Below are 6,000 nucleotides of genomic sequence, written 5' to 3'. Positions count from 1 at the left end.
GGTCCCTCAAGTTACAATATTAATTGGTTCCAGGACGACTATTGTATGTTGAAACCATTGTAAGTTGAGTAATCGGTTCCACAGCCCCAAAATGTCATCCAAGATAAGAGAAAATGAAGATTTAAGAAAAATAAGCAGATAACTAAAACAGATAAAACAAGTATTTACATATAACAGTCTGGAATAGCTGCTAACTAGCTACTAATACAACTATTTTACCAGAGAAGTGGACAAGATTCGTTGGGTCTGAGTCTGAGACATTGTATGTTGAGTCTGGTTTCAACTTAAGATGAGTCAGAAAAGACCATTGTATGTTGAAAATATTGTATCCTGAGCAGTGGTGTATCTTGGTTTTGTGCTGCCCTAGGCGAGACTAAATTCGGGCACCCCCCTAATATAAATTTGACCCACCCCTTCCTGTCAAGGCCAAACCCCTTTCTCTCTAAACCCCACCCCTTCCTATGTGCCATCCACGGATCCCCCTCCCCTAAATAGTGCCATCCACGGATCCCCCTCCCCTAAACAGTGCCATCCACGGATCCCCCTCCCCTAAACAGTGCCATCCACGGATCCCCCTCCCCTAAACAGTGCCATCCACGGATCCCCCTCCCCTAAACAGTGCCATCCACGGATCCCCCTCCCCTAAACAGTGCCATCCACGGATCCCCCTCCCCTAAACAGTGCCATCCACGGATCCCCCTCCCCTAAACAGTGCCATCCACGGATCCCCCTCCCCTAAACAGTGCCATCCACGGATCCCCCTCCCCTAAACAGTGCCATCCACAGATTCCCCCCCCTCCCCTAAACGGTGCCATCCACAGACCCCCCCTCCCCTAAACGGTGCCATCCACAGACCCCCCCCCCCTCCCCTAAACGGTGCCATCCACAGACCCCCCCCCTCCCCTAAACGGTGCCATCCACAGATTCCCCCCCCCTCCCCTAAACGGTGCCATCCACAGATTCCCCCCCCCCCTCCCCTAAACGGTGCCATCCACAGATTCCCCCCCCCCCCTCCCCTAAACGGTGCCATCCACAGATTCCCCCCCCCCTCCCCTAAACGGTGCCATCCACAGATTCCCCCCCCTCCCCTAAACGGTGCCATCCACAGATTCCCCCCCCCTCCCCTAAACGGTGCCATCCACAGATTCCCCCCCCTCCCCTAAACGGTGCCATCCACAGATTCCCCCCCCTCCCCTAAACGGTGCCATCCACAGATTCCCCCCCCCCTCCCTTAAACAGTGCCATCCACAGATTCCTCCTCCCCCTGACGCTCACAGGAAAACATTTAAAAACAAATCAGTAACCTAAACTTTATTCATTAGTGATGTCTTTACTGGATACCTTACTCTGTCTTTCAGCTTCGGTAACAGCAGGCAGTGCGGGCGGGCGGCGCTCACTCACTGACGTCACGCGCCTGCTCCTCCCACTAGGCGGCGCAGGCGCGTGACGTCAGTGAGTGAGCGCCGCCCGCCCGCACTGCCTGCTGTTACCGAAGCTGAAAGACAGAGTAAGGTATCCAGTAAAGACATCACTAATGAATAAAGTTTAGGTTACTGATTCGTTTTTAAATGTTTTCCTGTGAGCGGCGGGGCCCTGTATATTCTAACCCCCAGGCAAGCGTCCCTGTCACCATGGGAACGCCTGGGGGCTAGAATATACCATCGGATTTGTGTTTTCACGCTCTCACTGAGAGCGTGAAAACTCAGATCCGATGGTATATTATAACCCCCAGGCAAGCGTCCCCGTCACCATGGGAACGCCTGGGGGTTAGAATATACCATCGGATCTTCTGAATATACCGGAGGCGTCTGATGGGACAAGGGGCAAACAAGGCATTTTGCCGCCCCATTGGCAAGTGCCGCCCTAGGCAAATGCCTTGTTTGCCTCGCGATAGATACGCCCCTGATCCTGAGGCCATTGTATCTTGAGGAATCACTGTACAGCCTTATTCTACATAATTAAAAAAAACTAATCATTATTTCATGATGGAATAACCTTTGGATGGTAATATATTTTCCTCAAAAAGCATTTTATATTAAAAAAATCTGATTTAAATGTAAAAAATCCAATTCTTTTTTTTTTTTTTTTAAATCATAGATTTTTATCCACCCTGGTTCTCTTAGACATCTTGGCTATCGCCATGTCGACATTGGGGATAGGGCCCCAGGAGGCTAATTGGTCTTCACGGACAGGAAACATCATTGTCTTAAACCTTTTGTTTAAGACCGGACCCTTCTCAGGCTTTTTCCATTCCGTTTTCATTACAGAGAGAAGGGTCATATCTGCTTTGAAGGCCCTAGGCCCGTTAGAGGAAGAAGTTGAGGCTTCCCCCCCGTCCTGATCCTGGTCCCCGGCCTGGCCGGGAGAAGACGTCAATCAAGCCCAGCCGAATCCAGGAAGTGGACGTCACGCTGAAAATGGGAATACCCCTTTAATTTAAAAACAATTGGATAAAACGATTTGTTTTTATTTAAGACAATAAAACCGGCATATTTCTCCTCTACATGTGTAACATCCCAGAGTTATGTTACTAAAGTCTTTTTCCCCGCTATTATTTGTTGGTAACTTGTGCCTTGTCATCTAATGTGATTTTACATATTATTCCTCACAAATGTGCAGTTTCTTAGCCTGTTATATATATTTGCTGTAATTTCCATGTACACCAGCAGGTGGCAGCAATGTTTAGAAGGTCTTAGTTCAGTTTAGTGTTTCTAAACTGGAATAGTACATTGCAGTTTAGCTCCCCCTCTATGAGCAGAAGTGGGCTGGCTCATGTCCTGTCTCATGGGGAGGAGAAGGAAGTTATAGTTAGTGTGTGCCAGCCACCCCGGCTAGGGGAAGGTTGTGCAAATATGAGCTTCCAGTTCTAGGGATCCCAACCCAGGATCGAGTCTCGGCCGAGACCAAAGATCTCCATTCCCAGTCTGAGCCCTTCAGCCTCAGCTGGTGACAAGCAAGCAGACACCTCCAGATCTCCAGGAAGAACCATTCCCTGTGAGCTAACTGTGAGTAACTATCCAGAGACCAGGAGGAGCCAAATTCCTCCTCAGCTAGTCAGTCCCATACACAGCAGAAGATAGACAGATCAGAAGACAGATTCCTGCCACATATTACAGAGCCATAAGCAGACAACTAATCCTGCAACAGAGCTCCAGGCACATGATAGATGCAGAAAAGATATTGAACCCTGACATACATTGCCAATACCTGCTGGGACCCAGGACTATTGCTGTAACTCATATAAATTAATGCTGCCTCAAGTAGACAAGTTGAATTATATTCCAAGTCTGGATCTCATTTACTGCTGCTAAAACCCTCAATTACTCCTACTAGCAACACACTCATTTATTGCAAGTGAGCCAAGATCCAGGAGTCCAGCCGTATCAAGGTAGGAGACACAGTTGACACTATACCTACTACTACACAGAGACATTACTCACTCTGGCATTCCTAGCCTGGTACATGAGTTGCAACACCTTAGAGGGCCCTGAGATTGTACCCTGCGCACACGGCAATTGGCGTCACAAACAAAAACTATTAATTATCATTTACACCTGACCCAGTCAGTGCATATTATTGCGCCAGTGCATTAGTCCAAACCGGCTTACTGCACATGTACAGTAGAAGATATTAGACAGGTGTAACACCCACGAGTGGTGTTGCCACTCCTACACCCTGCTACTGTCCTTAAAGGGAATCTGTCACCTATTTTGACCATATAAAACCGTTAACATAGCAATGTGCAATAAAGTACCTTCATTCCTGCATGTGTCTTCTTTCTTTTATTCAACTTTTCATTCTTATTAAAAAGTGATTTTTCTGATATGCAAATGAAGTCTCAAGGTGCCCAGAGGGGCGTTATTACTCTGCTCTAGTGCCCAGTAACGCCCCCCTGCAGTGCCCAGTCGGGAGTCCCAGGCTATGAGCTGTGCGCTACGATTGGCCAGCGCTGCAGTAAGGGACAACCCTAATACAAAAACTCTGCCCAGTACAACAGAGGGAGCTGCAGACACTGGAGCCTATACCGGGCAAACGAAACGGCGCCCAGACATACAAGTAAGTGCAGGGGGACCCCTGGGCGCCGCTCTGCCCACTGATATAGTTCGTTTTTAGTTTTTAAACTAGTGAAAGGTCCTCTTTAATGACCAGATCACTCTTTACAATTCTGCACTACACTACTTTCACCGTTTATCGCTCGGTCATACAACTTACCACCCAAATTAATTTTACCTCCTTTTCTTCTCACTAATAGAGCTTTCATTTGGTGGTATTTCATTGCTGCTGACATTTTTACTTTTTTTGTTATTAATCGAAATTTTCAGATTTTTTTAGCAAAAAAATTACATTTTTCACTTTCAGTTGTAAAATTTTTCAAATAAAACTACATTTCTATATAAATTTTTCTCTAAATTTATTGTTCTACATGTCTTTGATAAAAAAATGCAATAAGTGTATATTTATTGGTTTGCGCAAAAGTTATAGCGTTTACAAACTATGGTACAAAAATGTGAATTTACGCATTTTGAAGCAGCTCTGACTTTCTGAGCACCTGTCATGTTTCCTGAGGTTCTACAATGCCCAGACAGTAGAAAACCCCCACAAGTGACAACATTTTGGAAAGAAGACACTCTAAGGTATTTGCTGATGGGCATAGTGAGTTCATAGAAGTTTTTATTTTTTGTCACAAGTTAGCAGAAAATTATGATTTTTTTTTTTCTTACAAAGTCTCATAGTCCACTAACTTGTGACAAAAAAAAAAAAAAAAAAAAAAAAACTTCCATGAACTCACTATGCCCATCACGAAATACCTTGGGGTGTCTTCTTTCCAAAATGGGGTCACTTGTGGGGTAGCTATACTGCCTTGGCATTTTAGGGGCCCTAATGCGTGAGAAGTAGTTTGAAATCCAAATGTGTAAGAAATGCCCTGTGAAATCCTAAAGGTGCTCTTTAGAATTTCAGCCCCTTTTCCCACCTAGGCTGCAAAAAAGTGTCACACATGTGGTATCGCCGTACTCAGGAGAAGTTGGGCAATGTGTTTTGGGGTGTATTTTTATATATACCCAACTTCTCCTGAGTACGGCGATACCACATGTGTGACACATTTTTGCAGCCTAGGTGGGCAAAGGGGCACAAATTCTAAATAGCACCTTTAGGATTTCATAGGGCATTTTTTTTACACATTTGGACTTCAAACTACTTCTCACGCATTAGGGCCCCTAAAATGCCAGGGCAGTATAACTACCCCACAAGTGACCCCATTTTGGAAAGAAGACACCCTAAGATATTCGCTGATGGGCATAGTGAGTTTATAGAAGTTTTTATTTTTTGTCACAAGTTAGCGGAAAATGCATGAACTTCCATGAACTCACTCTGCCCCTCACAAAATACCTTGGGGTGTCTTATTTCCAAAATGGGGTCACTTGTGGGGTAGTTATACTGCCCTGGCATTTTAGGGGCCCTAATGGACTGAGAAGTAGTTTGAAATCAAAATGTGTAAAAAATGCCCTGTGAAATCCTAAAGGTGCTCTTTAGAATTTGAGCCCCTTTGCCCACCTAGGCTGCAAAAAAGTGCCACACATGTGGTATCGCCGAACTCAGAAGAAGTTGGGCAATGTGTTTTGGGGTGTCTTTTTACATATACCCATGCTGGGTGAGAGAAATATCTCTCTAAAAGCCAACTTTCCCCATTTTTTTTTATACAAAGTTGTCATTTTAGAGAGATATTTCTCTCTCCCAGCATGGGTCTATGTAAAATGACACCCCAAAACACGTTGCCCAACTTCTCCTGGGTCCGCGATACAACATGCGTGACACTTCTTTGCAGCCTAGGTGCGCAAAGGGGCACAAATTCCTTTTAGGAGGGCATTTTTAGACATTTGGATTCCAGACTTCTTCTCACGCTTTAGGGCCTCTAAAATGCCAGAGCAGTATAAATACCGCACATGTGACCCCATTTTGGAAAGAAGACACCCCAAGGTATTTTGTGATGGGCATAGTGAG

This window comes from Bufo gargarizans, chromosome 9 (assembly GCF_014858855.1).
Source record: "Bufo gargarizans isolate SCDJY-AF-19 chromosome 9, ASM1485885v1, whole genome shotgun sequence".
NCBI lineage: Eukaryota > Metazoa > Chordata > Amphibia > Anura > Bufonidae > Bufo > Bufo gargarizans.
Note: the sequence above shows the minus strand (reverse complement) of the source record.